Here is a 17,723-nt window from a genome sequence, read left to right on the forward strand (position 1 = left end):
TAAGCAAACCATGTTCCCATCAGCCCTGGTTCCAGAGGGAGTGTTTACAGAGTAGTCATTGGTGGACACCACTTTTTTTGTTACTCCCTGACCAAGGCCATGATCACAAAACAGTGATTATGCTGCAGGGCCTTGCTCTGGCCAATCCTCTTGAACGTGAGAACAGTGTGTCACCACTTGAGGTCACACTACCTCAAAATTCCATCACTATATTCTACTCGACCTTGCACCAACATCAGTGTGAATCATCTTAGTCCTTCGGCCAAACACTGTTTCCATGGTTACCAGTGAGCATGCCTCTCCTTAGCATCACCTCCAAGAAATGGAGTGGCTTGCATAGAGGGATAGGACGGAGTCAAGGTCAATCCAGTGGACTTGCCCGGCATCATCGCCCACTTGCATTGGGAGCTCGCTCACACTGTTACCTAAGGTAACCAGAACAAGAATCTAAATTTCAGAGAGCTGTAATGTATGTACAAATAAAGAGCAGAATGGGGAACAATTAAACGTATAAGGAAACATGTTGCATGCTATCCTGCTGTGATAATAGCAAAATCCTTATGGTTTTCATTGAATTTAGTCAACATTGTTTCTGCATAGATAAGACTGCCCTAACTTGTTGTTTATCAGTGTCTGTAATATTATAAGAGTAATCATTGATATACCAGTATCATCATGGAAGTTGACAGCAACCATTTCCATCCAAGAGTTGTCATTATTTCTTGGGTTATCTACATAGCCATTATACACCTAAGAAGTAGATGAGGGACAGAGAGAGAGAAAGAAAACATGGTTTATGTCAACTAAACAAACAAATACAAAATGAAAAATATAAGTGGTGTTCCTCATGAAATATATGAGGAAATTAAATTCTTTCTAGCCTGCTGACCTCCAGACCCAGCGAGTTGAACATCTGAGTGATGCGCTCGTGGATCTGATCTCTGTCCTGGGAGGAAGCTGCCAGGAAGTTCAGAGCCTCCTCAGAGAACTCACACTGCAGGGTGAGGGACACCAGCTCCCCCGGGTCTACCATACCCTACACACATGTCATCCATAAGAATACAGTGAGGTGTAGAGCCATGGTTGATGCCCTATGCTTCCAAAATGGCCAAGATGATATAGTGATACATATGTTCAGAGCAGGTGAGAAAAAGGAAAGAGGAGCAGGTGAGGAAGAGGAGAAAGAGCAGGTTATTTTAAAAACAGTGCCTTGCGAAAGTATTCGGCCCCCTTGAACTTTGCGACCTTTTGCCACATTTCAGGCTTCAAACATAAAGATATAAAACTGTATTTTTTTGTGAAGAATCAACAACAAGTGGGACACAATCATGAAGTGGAACGACATTTATTGGATATTTCAAACTTTTTTAACAAATCAAAAACTGAAAAATTGGGCATGCAAAATTATTCAGCCCCTTTACTTTCAGTGCAGCAAACTCTCTCCAGAAGTTCAGTGAGAATCTCTGAATGATCCAATGTTGACCTAAATGACTAATGATGATAAATACAATCCACCTGTGTGTAATCAAGTCTCCGTATAAATGCACCTGCACTGTGATAGTCTCAGAGGTCCGTTAAAAGCGCAGAGAGCATCATGAAGAACAAGGAACACACCAGGCAGGTCCGAGATACTGTTGTGAAGAAGTTTAAAGCCGGATTTGGATACAAAAAGATTTCCCAAGCTTTAAACATCCCAAAGGAGCACTGTGCAAGCGATAATATTGAAATGGAAGGAGTATCAGACCACTGCAAATCTACCAAGACCTGGCCGTCCCTCTAAACTTTCAGCTCATACAAGGAGAAGACTGATCAGAGATGCAGCCAAGAGGCCCATGATCACTCTGGATGAACTGCAGAGATCTACAGCTGAGGTGTGAGACTCTGTCCATAGGACAAAAATCAGTCGTATATTGCACAAATCTGGCCTTTATGGAAGAGTGGCAAGAAGAAAGCCATTTCTTAAAGATATCCATAAAAAGTGTCGTTTAAAGTTTGCCACAAGCCACCTGGGAGACACACCAAACATGTGGAAGAAGGTGCTCTGGTCAGATGAAACCAAAATTGAACTTTTTGGCAACAATGCAAAACGTTATGTTTGGCGTAAAAGCAACACAGCTCATCACCCTGAACACACCATCCCCACTGTCAAACATGGTGGTGGCAGCATCATGGTTTGGGCCTGCTTTTCTTCAGCAGGGACAGGGAAGATGGTTAAAATTGATGGGAAGATGGATGGAGCCAAATACAGGACCATTCTGGAAGAAAACCTGATGGAGTCTGCAAAAGACCTGAGACTGGGACGGAGATTTGTCTTCCAACAAGAAAATGATCCAAAACATAAAGCAAAATCTACAATGGAATGGTTCAAAAATAAACATATCCAGGTGTTAGAATGGCCAAGTCAAAGTCCAGACCTGAATCCAATCGAGAATCTGTGGAAAGAACTGAAAACTGCTGTTCACAAATATTCTCCATCCAACCTCACTGAGCTCGAGCTGTTTTGCAAGGAGGAATGGGAAAAATTTTCCATCTCTCGATGTGCAAAACTGATAGAGACATACCCCAAGCGACTTACAGCTGTAATCGCAGCAAAAGGTGGCGCTACAAAGTATTAACTTAAGGGGGCTGAATAATTTTGCACGCCCAATTTTTCAGTTTTTGATTTGTTAAAAAAGTTTGAAATATCCAATAAATGTCGTTCCACTTCATGATTGTGTCCCACTTGTTGTTGATTCTTCACAAAAAAATACAGTTTTATATCTTTATGTTTGAAGCCTGAAATGTGGCAAAAGGTCGCAAAGTTCAAGGGGGCCGAATATTTCGCAAGGCACTGTACATATACATTGCTCAAAAAAATAAAGGGAACACTTAAACAGCACAATGTAAGTCAATCACACGTCAATCACACTTCTGTGAAATCAAACTGTCCACTTAGGAAGCAACACTGATTGACAATAAATTTCACATGCTGTTATGCAAATGGAATAGACAACAGGTGGAAATGATGCTTTCACTTTAGTGGTAGCATGAGACGGAGTCTACAACCCACACAAGTGGCTCAGGTAGTGCAGCTCATCCAGGATGGCACATCAATGCGAGCTGTGGCAAGAAGGTTTGCTGTGTCTGTCAACGTAGTGTCCAGAGCATGGAGGCGCTACCAGGAGACAGGCCAGTACACCAGGAGACGTGGAGGAGACCGTAGGAGAGCAACAACCCAGCAGCAGGACCGCTACCTCCGCCTTTGTGCAAGGAGGAGCAGGAGGAGGGAGCACTGCCAGAGCCCTGCAAAATGACCTCCAGCAGGCCACAAATGTGCATGTGTCTGCTCAAACGGTCAGAAACAGACTCCATGAGGGTGGTATGAGGGCCCGACGTCCACAGGTGGGGGTTGTGCTTACAGCCCAACACCGTGCAGGACGTTTGGCATTTGCCAGAGAACACCAAGATTGGCAAATTCGCCACTGGCGCCCTGTGCTCTTCACAGATGAAAGCAGGTTCACACTGAGCACGTGACAGACGTGACAGAGTCTGGAGACGCCGTGGAGAATGTTCTGCTGCCTGCAACATCCTCCAGCATGACCGGTTTGGCGGTGGGTCAGTCATGGTGTGGGGTGGCATTTCTTTCGGGGGCCGCACAGCCCTCCATGTGCTCGCCAGAGGTAGCCTGACTGCCATTAGGTACCGAGATGAGATCCTCAGACCCCTTGTGAGACCATATGCTGATGCGGTTGGCCCTGGGTTCCTCCTAATGCAAGACAATGCTAGACCTCATGTGGCTGGAGTATGTCAGCAGTTCCTGCAAGAGGAAGGCATTGATGCTATGGACTGGCCCGCCCGTTCCCCAGACCTGAATCCAATTGAGCACATCTGGGACATCATGTCTCGCTCCATTCACCAACGCCACGTTGCACCACAGACTGTCCAGGAGTTGGCGGATGCTTTAGTCCAGGTCTGGGAGGAGATCCCTCAGGAGACCATCCGCCACCTCATCAGGAGCATGCCCAGGCGTTGTAGGGAGGTCATACAGGCACGTGGAGGCCACACACACTACTGAGCCTCATTTTGACTTGTTTTAAGGACATTACATCAAAGTTGGATCAGCCTGTAGTGTGGTTTTCCACTTTAATTGATAAATTTGATTTCCATTGATAATTTTTGTGTGATTTAGTTGTCAGCACATTCAACTATGTAAAGAAAAAACTATTTAATAAGAATAGTTCATTCATTCAGATCTAGGATGTGTCATTTTAGTGTTCCCTTTATTTTTTGAGCAATATATATATATATATATATATATATATATATATCATATTTTACCTTTATTGAACTAGGCAAGTCAGTTAAGAACAATTTACAATGACAGCGTACCAAATGGCAAACATAGCATGGCAGCAACACATGACAACACAGCATGGTAGCAACACAACATGGTACAAACATTATTGGGCACAGACAACAGCACAAAGGGCAAGAAGGTAGAGATAACAATACATCACACAAAGCAGCCACAACTGTCAGTACGAGTGTCCATGATTGAGTCTTTGAATGAAGAGATGAAGATAAAACTGTCCAGTTTCAGTGTTTGTTGCAGCTCGTTCCAGTCGCTAGCTGCAGCAAAATGAAAAAACGAGTGACCCAGGGATGTGTGTGCTTTGGGGAACTTTAACAGAATGTGACTGGCAAACAGGTGTTGTATGTGGAGGATGAGGGTTAGACAGAGGAGGGAGGGAGGAAGGAAGGAGTTTAAAGAATCCCACTGACCCCTGGGATGGCCCACTCCCCACAGTCTCTCCTAATGATGGACACAAACTGCAGAACTGGCAGTTTGGACACTGGGCGTGACACTTGCTGTCCAGCTGAGTCTCTCTTCCACCTGTAGGGCGGTGACACATACAGTAGAGACAGGATAAACTACGGGGACTACAGTACGGAAATCTACCCCTAACTCCATAGGCCAGGGGTATTCAACTCTTACCCTACGAGGTCCGAAGCCTGATGTTTTTTTGTTCTACCTGATAATTGCACACACCTGGTGTCCCTGGTCTAAATCAGTCCCTGATTAGAAGGGAACAATGAAAAAATGCAATGGCACTAGCTTCAAGGTCCAGAGTTGAGTTTGAGGGTCATAGGCACTTCTGAGAGAGATGTAACCAATATGGTGAGGACTCCACATAGCCTTTCAGAGGGCACGGTCAGGGTGGAGCTACCTGGGTTGGGGGCCATTCCATTTCAATTCCAGTCAATCCAGAAAGTACACTGAAATTCAATGTTTTTCCCCCAATACATTTCAATTTGGAACATTTATAATTTGGTTTACTTTCTGAATTGACCACATCCCTGGATACTACCATAATTGCTCTACACAAATGATCTTGCCTAGGGGGTAGGGGTGGACAAAATTGGGCACAGGAGTTGGTTTGACTTTAAAGAGAGTTTGTGGGAAGGTTCGGGTTTAGTTATCTGAAAAGTAGATGCATAGTTTAAGAGTTGATGGAATAAAGTGGGAAAGTTACCTGGTAGCAATCGGATCTGCTGCGTGATTGGGTCCTCGCCTAGAGGTGGCCAGGGGTTAGCTTACGTAAATTATTTAAAATTGATATGAGGTCATATTCATGTGGAACTCTGTAGCAAAACACTACTTTTATTTTACCTTTATTTAACAAGGCAAGTCAGTTATTAAGAAAATTATTTTTTTTTCAATGACGGCCTAGGAACACTGGGTTAACTGCCTGTTCAGGGGCAGAACGACAGATTGTACCTTGTCAGCTCAGGGGTTTGAACTTGCAACCTTCCGGTTACTAGTCCAACATTCTAACCACTAGGCTACCCTGCTGCCCTTACTTACCCAGCTAGCAATGAGGAAGCGGCCCTCTTCCAGGGAGCCGGAACTGATTGAGTCGGCCCAGAATCGGGTGTCGGACTCGGTCCAGAATCTACAGGAATTCAGCCGACTTTGCTGGCATCTTACCAGAATCCCCCAAGAAGTGGCCCGATGCAAATTTAAATAAATGTATACAAAATTACCCGATTTAGTCATTTTAAAAATTACTATTATACATTTTATACATACAAATTATACCCATCCACACACAAAAAAAAGTGTCAGAGGAAACACCATACACCTGGTGACCGTGCATGTTCCTGGCCCATCACAGCTCGATGTGACAAGGGCATCCCGGCCGGTGAAACTCTCCCCTAACAGAGACGATGCTGGACCAATTGTGCGTCACTTCATGTGTCTCCCGGTCGTGAGACAGATGGTTTTGGCATGTGTAGGGGAGATGGGTGGAAATCTTAGAACATAACAATGTCACTGAGGGAGAGAGGTTAATGTATAACGTTTACATTATGTCAGGATATGTTATTGTTAGCCCTCAGGGACCCTCTGGGAGGTGAAGAGACACTGTCTAGTATCAATAACCATGACAGCCTTGAGTTGGGGAGGAGTGAGCGCTTTGGGGTAAAGGTCACGTTAGAACATACAGTATATCACAAAAACAGTATGAGGGAGTGTGAGAGCAATGACACCAAATTTAACACACCTGCTCCCCATTCACACCTGAGACCTTGTAACACTAACGAGTCACATGACACCGGGGAGGGAAAATGGCTAATTGGGCACAATTTGGACATTTGCACTTAGGGGTGTACTCACTTTTGTTGCCAGCGGTTTAGACATTAATGGCTGTGTGTTGAGTTATTTTGAGGGGACAGCAAATGTACACTGTTATACAAGCTGTACACTCACTACTTTACATTGTAGCAAAGTGTCATTTCTTCAGTGTTGTCATATGAAAAGATATACTCAAATATTTACAAAAATGTGAGGGGTGTACTCACTTTTGTGATATACTGTATATAACTAAGGTTCTGTCTAGCAACAGAGATGCATTGGCTGTTCAGATGTGGAGGAGGAGACTCAACCTTGGAGAAAGCGTTAAATATCAGTGCTTCTGTGAAATGTTGTTTGTCTGAATGCAGATGTATCGACCCTTTGGGAAGAATTCAAATTGGTGAAGCTTTCCTAGTGCCCATGGATTCATTTACTCTTAAAATTAGAACATAACAAGATTACATCAGCATCAACAGTATTAATACCTGCTAAGACTGATTATCTTGGGGATTTCCACAATTTGACCCAAAAATGGCATCCTTGGCATATTTGAATGCTGTTGATGTTGACCTGTGAAAGACCTGTGAAATAATACAACATTGTAATAATACTTAATAATCATTAATGTCAACTAATCAGTTACAACCAAATGTCAGTAAAACAGATGACAAAATTAATTTGTAACCCTCTCTCTCTCTCACCCGATGTCCTGATCGGCCCATACAGGCTTGATGAGCACAGACATGGCAGTGTAGCTCACTGGGCTGTACTGGGGCCAGTCGGTCTTCCAGTCCACTTTGTCGTCAGGCACTGGGAACTGCTGTGTCTCTGAGCCGGGGTACTTTGGGCATCTGGCCTTGCTGTGAGGGGCTGAGGAGGGCATGGTGAAGACACTGGGCGGTAGCACAGAGACTACAGGCACTGGTACTGAGGCTTTTACTAACTCTGGCAGAAAACTGGTCAAGAGAGCATTTTTTAAAAATTAAAAAAAAAAAAAATGATCTTAGGTCTCCAAAATTACTTCAGAATGATTCCATACCTGATTCCTGAAATGCAGAGGCAATATGGAAATCCTAAGGGTAAGTGCTATTTGAATCGGCCCAACCCAGTTTCGTCCCACTCGTACCAGTCAGTCAACACAGTACAGTCCTGTATACACACTGATAATGATGCAGTAACCAGGCAATACAGTCAAAGCCTGCTGCTTTTAAAAAAGGAGCGCACCGAATCGTATAGGAATATTTCAGTGTTGTTGCGGACGGCGCATTCAGAAATAATTTTGAAGCTGCCTTTGCTCATATGATTCGATGTTTCATTCAGTTGCAACACACTTTACAAAAGACTTGTCTAACTAACCTCAGATAGACCACAGCCTGTCGTTTCTAATGGGAACAAATGAATCATAGTGGGCAGAACAAGCAAGGAGGGGGGAAGAGCCAAGTAGGAGATAGGGAGATCCTATTGTTGTGTTCTAGCATGCATTTGCATATTTCTGTTAGGGAACATCTACTCTGTGAAGTGCGCTTGTGCAATAACTCAATTCGCCCTTGCACTCCTGAACAACGTAATTTTTAAAATCTTTGGCAAAGGGTAAAATATACAAAACTTAGTCCACTCTGTTTGTAGCAGATTGTAGTTTTGGAAACAGAAAACTGTATTGAATTCAAATGTTTCATCAATGAGAAAATTAGCATAACGTCTGTCAAAATCCATCTCGTTCCATCTTCTCCCACTGCCGGCCACTGGGCTTCCTATCATCACCATATGTGGTAGTGAGTGGAAACGCTACCCGGATGCTTCACACCTGAGATCATCTGCCTTTGGCCTAAAGAGCAGGAACCTGGACTTCAAAGAAATTGAAAATACAGACATTGTCATCATACAAGAATCATGATATAGAAGAGATGGACCCACTGGTTGCCCTCTAGGTTACAGAGAGCTGGTAGTCCCATCCACCAAATTACCAGGTATGGAGCAGGGAAGGGACTCAGGGGGTATGCTAATCAGAGTAGGTATGTCATCAGGAGCAACATGCTCTCTGGATATTCAGGCGAGTGTCTGTTGACTATTGGGCGTTGCGCCATGATCCTTGTCTCCTTCTGGTTCCTCCAGGTTCCTACCTGGTGTATCAGCATCCTCTCCTTTCGTTCCCTCCGGGCTTAATGGTCATTCAATCTCCCTTGGAGCTTTGGTGCAGTGGTTTAGATGGTACCACGTGGTGCTTCCTTCCACCTGGACGGCTGTTTGTGTTGCTAGGACCACCTTGTAGGGACCCTCTTGCCATGGCTCGTTCCACTTCCTTCGGAACACACGGATGTAGACCCAATCTCCTGGTATCACTTGACAGGGAACCTCTGGTCCTGGTTCAGGTTCTCACCCTTTTTCCTGGAGATAGATAACTTTATGTATGGCAGTTAGTTGTCTCATATGCTTTTAACTCTATTTCTAATTGTTCTAATGGGGGTCCTTTTTAGGGCCCCCTTAGAGCTGGCACTGGCATAGGTCGACCTGTAAGCATTTCATGCGGTGTTAGATGTGTAATTCTGTTAGTTTGCATGCGATACCTCATTAGAGCAAGCAGTAGTGCGTCCACCCAATTAAGCCTTGCACTAGCCCAAATCTTATTTATCTTAGCCTTAAGAGTACCATTTATTCTTTCAACCAATCCTTGTGACTGGGGATGATAAACGTATCCTAGTCTTTGTTAAAGCCTTCGCTGCTGTACTACCTGTTTTACTGTCTTTTGAATAAATGCTGATCCATTGTCTGAACTAATTTCTGTTGGTATTCCGAACCTAGGTATTACTTCTCTGGTCAAGAATTGTATCACTGTTCCTGATCCCTGATCAGTTGAGGGTACTGCTTCTACCCATCTACTGAATCTGTCTATGATAGCCAGCATGTATCTTTTGCCATTTACTGGTTTTATCAAATCCACATAGTTCATTACTAGGTGTTGGAATGGTCCTTCTGGGACCGGTATATGGCCTATGGGTGTGGTTATCCCTATCCTCACATTGTTTTGAGCACATAGCTCACAATTCGCTAATGCATCATCCACCATTGCATGTAGGTATGGTGACCAGTAGCCTTGCTTTTTAATCCTTCTTATCACCTCCCCCGTTGCGCAATGGTCCAAAACATGCGCATCAGCAATAAGCAAATTAAGCAATATAGTAGGTGCCACTATGTCCCCTTCATGGGATCTCCAAAATCCCCTGTCATCTTTGGTGCCACATGGATTGCTCATACAGTCCGGCACATTCCTTCATCCTAATGATATCATCCGACCTGAGGTATTGATTCAAGGATAACCATCAGTGCTGTTAAAATTGAAATAGTGTATTTAGATGCCTTATCAGCCGCATTGTTTCCCTTAACAACAAAGTAATTTCCTTTTTATGTGCCTGGCATGTTACTATCGCTAGTCTGGTAGGATACATCAATGCCATCATTCATTTTACAATTTGTACGTGATGTTGTATGTGGGTACCATCACTTTTCTTAAAACCTCTTTGTTTCCACACAGCTCCAAATAAATTGCATACTCTGTGTACATAGGCTGAGTCAGTATATATATTTACTGAAATACCTTTCCCTAAAACGCATGCTGCAGTAAGAGCCATTAGTTCTGCCAACTGAGCTGAACATGGTTGTGGACAGTATTCAGTTTTTTCCTCTATAAAATATTTTCCCTGTTTTCTTACTACTGCATATCCTGCATGGTTACCAGTATAGTCTTTGTAACAGGAGCCATCTACAAAGTATTCTTCTAAACAAGTCCTTCTCTGTCCAGAAAAGGCGTAGACTCAAGATCTGGTCTTAGTTTGGTAAATGTTAGAGATACTGCTACACAATCATGAGTAGTTCCTTCGAATTCCAATGGAATTCTTTCAGCTGGATGTACTGTATTACATCGTTAATAGAGACATCTGAATAATTTAGCAGAGTCATGTATTCTGAAGTTCTTGAATTGGTTAATACAAATTTTGTGAGGAGGAGGTGTGTGAGGAGTGTTACTTGATATCCCAGAGTTATGGTTGAAGCTAAATCATATGCATACTGCAATGCTGCCACTCCCTGATAACAAGGAGGATATCCGTGGGCAACAGAGTCCAGTTCAGTACTGTAGTAAGCAATGGGTTGTAGTAAGCAATAACCATCGCACCTGTTTACTACATATAACAAAAATGGCTTTGTGTAGTCTTGAGCCGCTAAGGCTGGTGCTGTCTGCATTTCCTTTTTTAATGTTTCAAATGCAACCAGAGCATCATTGTTCCAGTCGAGTTTAGCCCTGAGATTAAGCTGACCTGCTCCTTTCATTATTTCTCTCAATGGGGCAGTCTTCACTACATGTTCTTCTATCCAGTCTGAGCTAAATCCAGTCATTCCTAAAAAGGTCATCATTTGAGCTACTGTTTGTGGCAAGGGTGCTTTACTGATTCCTTCCAGCTGTTCTGGTGCTATTGCCTTAGTTCCAGGAGCTATAGTTCTTCCTAGGTACTCAACCTGAGGCTGGCAGTATTGAAGTTTTGTTTGAGACTTTGTCCTCCCTCTGCCAATCTGTTTAGCACTGAGAGGCATAATTGGGATTTATACATGTGTAAGTGGCTCCAGTATCTATCATCATAGGTGTGCCTCTGTTATTTATTTGAACCTGCAGCATAGGTGCTTGATCAGCGCTTGTGGTCATTATTGGAAACTGCCCCTCCCCTGTAGGATTCTCTGGGCACCCCTAGTATCCCTGATTAGGCCCCGCCCATGGGATCCTTTAATCAAAATCGGGCATAGCGTCCCATATCTTTCAGGTTCTTTCATCTTCTTATCTCTCTTTCATCGTCATAGATCATGTCCCAAAAACTGGCTATATCTTCTTCACTTTCCCCCTCTTGTATCCTACTTGCCTGTTCTCTCCGTTTCTTTTATTTTGCTCTATCCCTCTTTTCACTTCAGCATTTTTCTATATTTCTTATTTCTCCATCCACTCTGCTGTTTCTTGCTTCTATTTCAGTTACTATGTCTTCATCCAGTGAATCTTCATCTATATCCTTTTGAACCTTCATTTTAGCTAAGGCCTTACTTAATCCTTCATAACAATTAAACTTTTCTGGGTTCCTTCCTGCACCTTGCTCAATCTCCCCTTTCCATATCCTTTCTTCACTCTAAAGGAAGTATAGAGGAAACAACCCCCTCATCCTCTAATTCCACTTCCCCTTTTATTTCCACTATACCAGACACCAGCAGGAATTGTCCATTGGCGTATGGTGGAGGTTCTACCTTCTTCCTGTCTGACTTTTCATTGTCTTTCTCTAACATTCCTCTAGCTGTCTTTATACTTTTTAACAATTCCCCTCACCTTCTACTTTGAACATTTGTCACCTTGCTTTCTCTAGCTCTTTTATTTTTACTTTTCTTTCCTGTGTCCCTTGCTTTATGTTTTTTTTATTAGAGTTTCCATTTCCTCACACACTGAGACATCAAATGTTCCCTCTGGCCATTTAGTACCCATTTTCCTGGTGCCTTTTCCCCCCATTTCTTAGACATTTCTATTAGTTATTTTTTGCATAAGGGATGTCGAGCGCTCAGGATGTCTACTGCCGCTTTACTCATTATTACGTCCTGAGGGGGCTCTGTCGGATCCATCTTCCAGCACCCCCGCTCCGGAGCCCATGGAGTCGGGAGAGGCTGCGCATAGGGTGGCTGGAGGAGGGGCCATCACGTGGACCATCTGTGGCCGCAGAGGATGGGTGGAGGTCTGAGCCTGTCCATTCACTATAGAGGTCTCAATCAAATCACAGTGAGGCACAGTTACCCACTACCTTTTTTAAAAATGTTTTATTTATTTACATTTTACCCCTTTTTCGCCCCAATTTCGTGGTATCCAATTGTTAGTAGCTACTATCTTGTCTCATCGCTACAACTCCCATACGAGCTCGGGAGAGACGAAGGCTGAAAGTCATGCGTCCTCCGATACACAACCCAACCAAGGCGCACTGCTTCTTAACACAGCGTGCATCCAACCCGGAAGCCAGCCACACCAATGTGTCGGAGGAAACACCGTGCACCTGGCAACCTTGGTTAGCGTGCACTGCACCCGGCCCGCCACAGGAGTCGCTGGTGCGCGAGGAGACAAAGATATCCCTACCGGCCAAACCCTCCCTAACCCGGGCGACGCTAGGGCAATTGTGCGTCACCCCACAGACCTCCCGGTTGCGGCCGGTTACGACAGAGCCTGGGCGCAAACCCAGAGTCTCTGGTGGCACAGCTGGCGCTGCAGTACAGTGCCCTTAAACACTGCGCCACCCGGGAGGCCCTACCCGCTACCTCTTATCGCCACGGCGATTGAGTCAATACATGGGGTGCGCTTCTTCATGAAACTGGATCTCAGGAGTGCGTATAACCTGGTGCGTATCCGGGGGAGGGAGACGAGTGGAAGACAGCGTTTAGTACCCCCTCATGGCATTATGAGTCCCCCGTCATGCCGTACGGGTCGATGAATGCTCCATCAGTTTTCCAATCCTTTGTAGACAAGATTTTCAGAGACCTGCACGGGCAGGGTGTAGTGGTGTATATCGATGACATTCTGATATACTCAGCTACACGCGCCGAGCATGTGTCCTTGGTGCGCAGGGTACTTGGACGACTGTTGGAGCATGACCTGTACGTCAAGGCCAAGAAATGCCTGTTCTTTCAGCAGGCCGTCTCCTTCCTAGGGTATCGCATTTCCACATCAGGGGTGGAGATGGAGAGTGACCACATTGCAGCCGTGCGTAATTGGTCGACTCCCACCACGGTATAGGAGGTGCAGCGATTTTTAGGGTATGCCAATTACTACCGGAGATTTATCCAGGGTTTTGGTCAGGTGGCTGCTCCCATTACCTCACTGCTGAAGGGGGCCCTGTAAGGTTGCAGTGGGTGGCTGAGCCAGACAGGGCTTTTGGGCAGCTAAGAGCTCTGTTTACTTCAGCTCCCGTGCTGGTCCATCCGGACCCCTCTTTGGCGTTCATAGTGGAGGTGGACACGTCCGAGGCTGGGATAGGAGCCGTGCTCCGCACCTGTGCTTTCTTCTCAAAGAAGCTCAGCCCGGTGGAGCGTAACTATGATGTGGGGGACCGGGAGCTGTTGGCTGTGGTTAAAGCTTTGAAGGCGTGGAGACATTGGCTTGAGGGGGCTAAACACACTTTCCTCATCTGAACTGACCACCGCAACCTGGAGTACATCCGGGCAGCGAGGAGACTGAATCCTCGTCAGGCAAGGTGGGCCATGTTCTTTACCCGTTTTGTGTTTACCCTGTCCTACACACCAGGTTCCCAGAATATGAAGGCAGATGCACTGTCCCAGCTGTATGACACAGAAGAGCAGCCCATGGATCAGACTCCCATATTCCCGGCCTCTTGCCTGTTAGCGCCGGTCATGTGGGAGCTGGACACGGACATTGAGCAGGCGTTGCGTACTCCCCTCCAGTGTCCCGTCGGGCGTATGTACCTTCCGTCTGCTGTCCGTGACCAGTTGATCTATTGGGCACACATCACCCTCCTCTGGTCATCTGGGGATCGGTCGGACGGTGCGCTGTCTGACTGGTAAGTACTGGTGGCCCACCTTGGCTAAGGATATGAGGGTTTATGTTTCCTCCTGCTCGGTGTGTGCCCAGTGTAAGGCTCCGAGACACCTGACCAGAGGTAAGCTACACCCCTTACCCGTTCCACAACGACCTTGGTCACAGGGAAACACTACGATCCTGGTCGTTGTAGATCGTTTCTCTAAGTCCTGTCGTCTCCTCCCTCTGCCCGGTCTTTCTACGGCCCTACAGAGTGCGGAAGCCCTGTTTACTCACGTCTTCCGGCACTACGGGGTGCCTGAGGATATAGTGTCTGATCGGGGTTCCCAGTTCACGTCGAGAGTCTGGAAGGCGTTCATGGAGCGTCTGGGGGTCTCGATCAGCCTCACCCCGAGAGTAACGGGCAGGTAGAGAGAGTCAACCAGGAAGTGGGCAGGTTTCTGCGGTCCTATTGTCAGGACCGGCCAGGGGAGTGGGCGGCGTTCGTGCCCTGGGCCGAGATGGCGCAGAACTCGCTTCGCCACTCCTCCACTAACCTCTACCCCTTTCAGTGCATATTGGGGTACCAGTCGGTTCTGGCGCCGTGGCATCAGAGTCAGACCGAGGCTCCTGCAGTGGACGACTGGTTCAGGTGCGCGGAGGAGACATGGCAGGCCGCCCATGTTCACCTCCAGCGAGCCGCGCTGCACCAAAAGACCAGCGCGGACCGTCACCGCAGTGAGACCCCGGTGTTTGCACCGGGGGACCGGGTCTGGTTCTCGACCCGAAACCTGCCCCTCTGCCTGCCCCTCTGCCTGCCCTGCCGGAAGCTGGGTCCGCGGTTTGTGGGGCCTTTCAAAATCCTGAGGAGGGTGAATGAGGTGTGTTACAGATTACAGCTTCCCTCTGATTACCGTATTAACCCCTCGTTCCATGTGTCTCTCCTCAGGCCGGTGGTGGCTGGTCCACTCCAGGAATCTGAGGTGCGGGAGGGTTCTCCGCCCCCTCTGGACATCGAGGGGTCCCGGCGTACTCCGTTCATTCCATCCTGGATTTGAGGCATCGGGCAGGGGGCCTTCAGTACCTCGTGGAGTGGGAGGGGTACGGTCCGGAGGAGAGGTGCTGTGTACCGGTTGCGGATGTTTTAGACCCCGAACTGCTGCGGGAGTTTCACGGTCGCCGGCCGGATCGCCCTGCACCTCGCCTTCCGGGTCGTCCCCGAGACCGCTCGGCGTCACCAGCTTTCTAGCCATCGCCGCTCCATTTTTCATATTACTATTTGTTTTGTCTTGTTCCATACACACCTGGTTTTCATTTCCTATTCACACTGAATACATTTAGTCCTCTGTTCCCCTCCATGTCTTTGTGTGAAATTGTTTTATGTTATGTGGGTATTGTCACTTTTGTTCATGTTCCGTGTTTTGTGCATGTTTATGTACTTATGTGCTTTCGTTTGGACCGGAATAAAAAGTGTGCCTGTTAAATACACTCTGCTCTCCTGCACCTGATTTCGCCTCCAGTACACACCCGTAACAGTCAGACAGGTGCTAATGACCCAGAGTACATATATAGTGCACCAGTTTTGCTGTCTCCTTCTGAAATAATTGCCACATATGTACTGAAAAATTCACAATAATATAGAGCAGACCTAACTCACTCTATTAAATTAATCAAAACAGGAACATTTTACATTTGGATAGAAATTCAAAAGGAAATGATCTTAACAGAGAAAAATGTCCTCCTGCGGGATACCTACATCCCCCCACTAGAATCCCCATACTTTAATGAAGACAGCTTCTCCATCCTGGAGGGGGAAATCATTCATTTCCAGGCCCAGGGACATGTGCTAGTCTGTGGTGACCTAAATGCCAGAACCGGACAAGAACTTGACACCCTCAGCACACAGGGGGATAAACACCCGCCAGGAGGTGAAAGCATTCCCTCCCCCATATGCCCCCCTAGGCACAACTCTGACAATAACCAACAAAAATGGGTCACAACTCCTGCAGCTCTGTCATACACTGGGTATGTACAGTACATCAATGTCAATGGTAGACATCGAGGGGACTCCTATGGTAGGTACATCTATAGCTCATCCCTTGGCAGTAGTACTGTAGACAACTTTATTATAGACCTCAACCAGAGTCTCTCAGAGCAGTCACAGTCAGCCCACTGACACCCCTATCAGATCACAGCAAAATCACAGTCTACTTGAACAGAGCAATACTCAATCATGGGGCATCAAAGCCAAAGGAACGGAATAATATTAAGAAATGTTATAGATGGAAGGAATGTAAGAGAGAATACAGTATATGGCATGTGTTCAAAAGTGATTGGTGATCTATTTTTAGTATCATGAGTTTATGCCCATTTATTGACATCCTGTTCGGATGTTCTCTCGCTATTGAGTGAGTGCTTATGTATCATGATAGTGCAGCTGTTTTGGTTAAAGCAAATGTTTGCAATAAAAATGTCCTGGTGATTGATGTGTATGACCTTGTTGAACTGAAAGAAAATGTGAAACTGTTGGGAAATTTTGTAGAGAAGTTATGGATCTGCTGTGTATCTTGTATATGAAAAAGTAATTTCCGGGGTAGGTCTGCCAGAGTATAATTAAGACCTGTGAACACTACAAGCAACAAGAGAGATCAACTACAATACATAAAACATGGCTCTGGACCAAATCTCTGTGTATTGTGTGTTTTTAAAAGCATGCACAGAGGGCAACTATTTTGTGCCTGTCTTTGGCCTCAGGTGGGGAGATTATTCCAACAAGCTTTCTCTACCCTTAACCGTGTTCTGAACACCTCCAAAGCAAAGGTCATGTAGTTCGGTAAGAAGAATGCCCCTCCTCCCACAGATGAGCTTGAGGTAGTCACCTCATACAAGTACTTGGGAGTATGGCTAGACGGTGCACTGTCCTTCTCTCAGCACATATCAAAGCTGCAGGCTAAAGTTACATCTAGATTTGGTTTCCTCTATTGTAATCGCTCCTCTTTCACCCCAGCTGTCAAACTAACCCTGATTCAGATGACCATCCTACCCATGCTAGATTACAGAGACGTAATTTATAGATCGGCAGGTAAGAGTGCTCTCGAGCGGCTAGATGTTCTTTACCATTCGGCTATCAGATTTGCCACAAATTCTCCTTATAGGACACATCACTGCACTATATACTCCGGTAAACTGGTCATCTCTGTATACCCATCGCAAGACGAACTGGTTGATGCTTATTTATAAAAACCTCTTATGCCTCACCCCACCCCCCTATCTGAGATATCTACTGCAGCCCTCATTCTCCACATACAACACCCGTTCTGCCAGTCACACCCGTTCTGCCAGTCACATTCTGCTCGCTATCATCCAGACGGCGAGCTCAGTACAGGTGCATCAAAGCGGGGACCGAGAGACTGAAAAACAGCTTATATCTCAAGGCCATCAGACTGTTAAACAGCCATCACTAACATTGAGTGGCTGCTGCATACATACTGACTCAACTCTAGCCACTTTAATAATGGAAAAATGTATGTAATAAATGTATCACTAGCCACTTAAAAAATGCCACTCTATATA

At 45.8% G+C, this 17,723-nt stretch overlaps 1 pseudogene; it reads right to left on the reverse strand.

Moving 5' to 3' along the window:
• Positions 1 to 281: 281 nt before the first annotated feature.
• On the reverse strand, positions 282 to 15,403 carry LOC112260600 (annotated as a pseudogene).
• Between the last annotated feature and the right edge of the window lie 2,320 nt (positions 15,404 to 17,723).

This window comes from Oncorhynchus tshawytscha, linkage group LG01, assembly GCF_018296145.1.
Source record: "Oncorhynchus tshawytscha isolate Ot180627B linkage group LG01, Otsh_v2.0, whole genome shotgun sequence".
Taxonomy (NCBI): domain Eukaryota; kingdom Metazoa; phylum Chordata; class Actinopteri; order Salmoniformes; family Salmonidae; genus Oncorhynchus; species Oncorhynchus tshawytscha.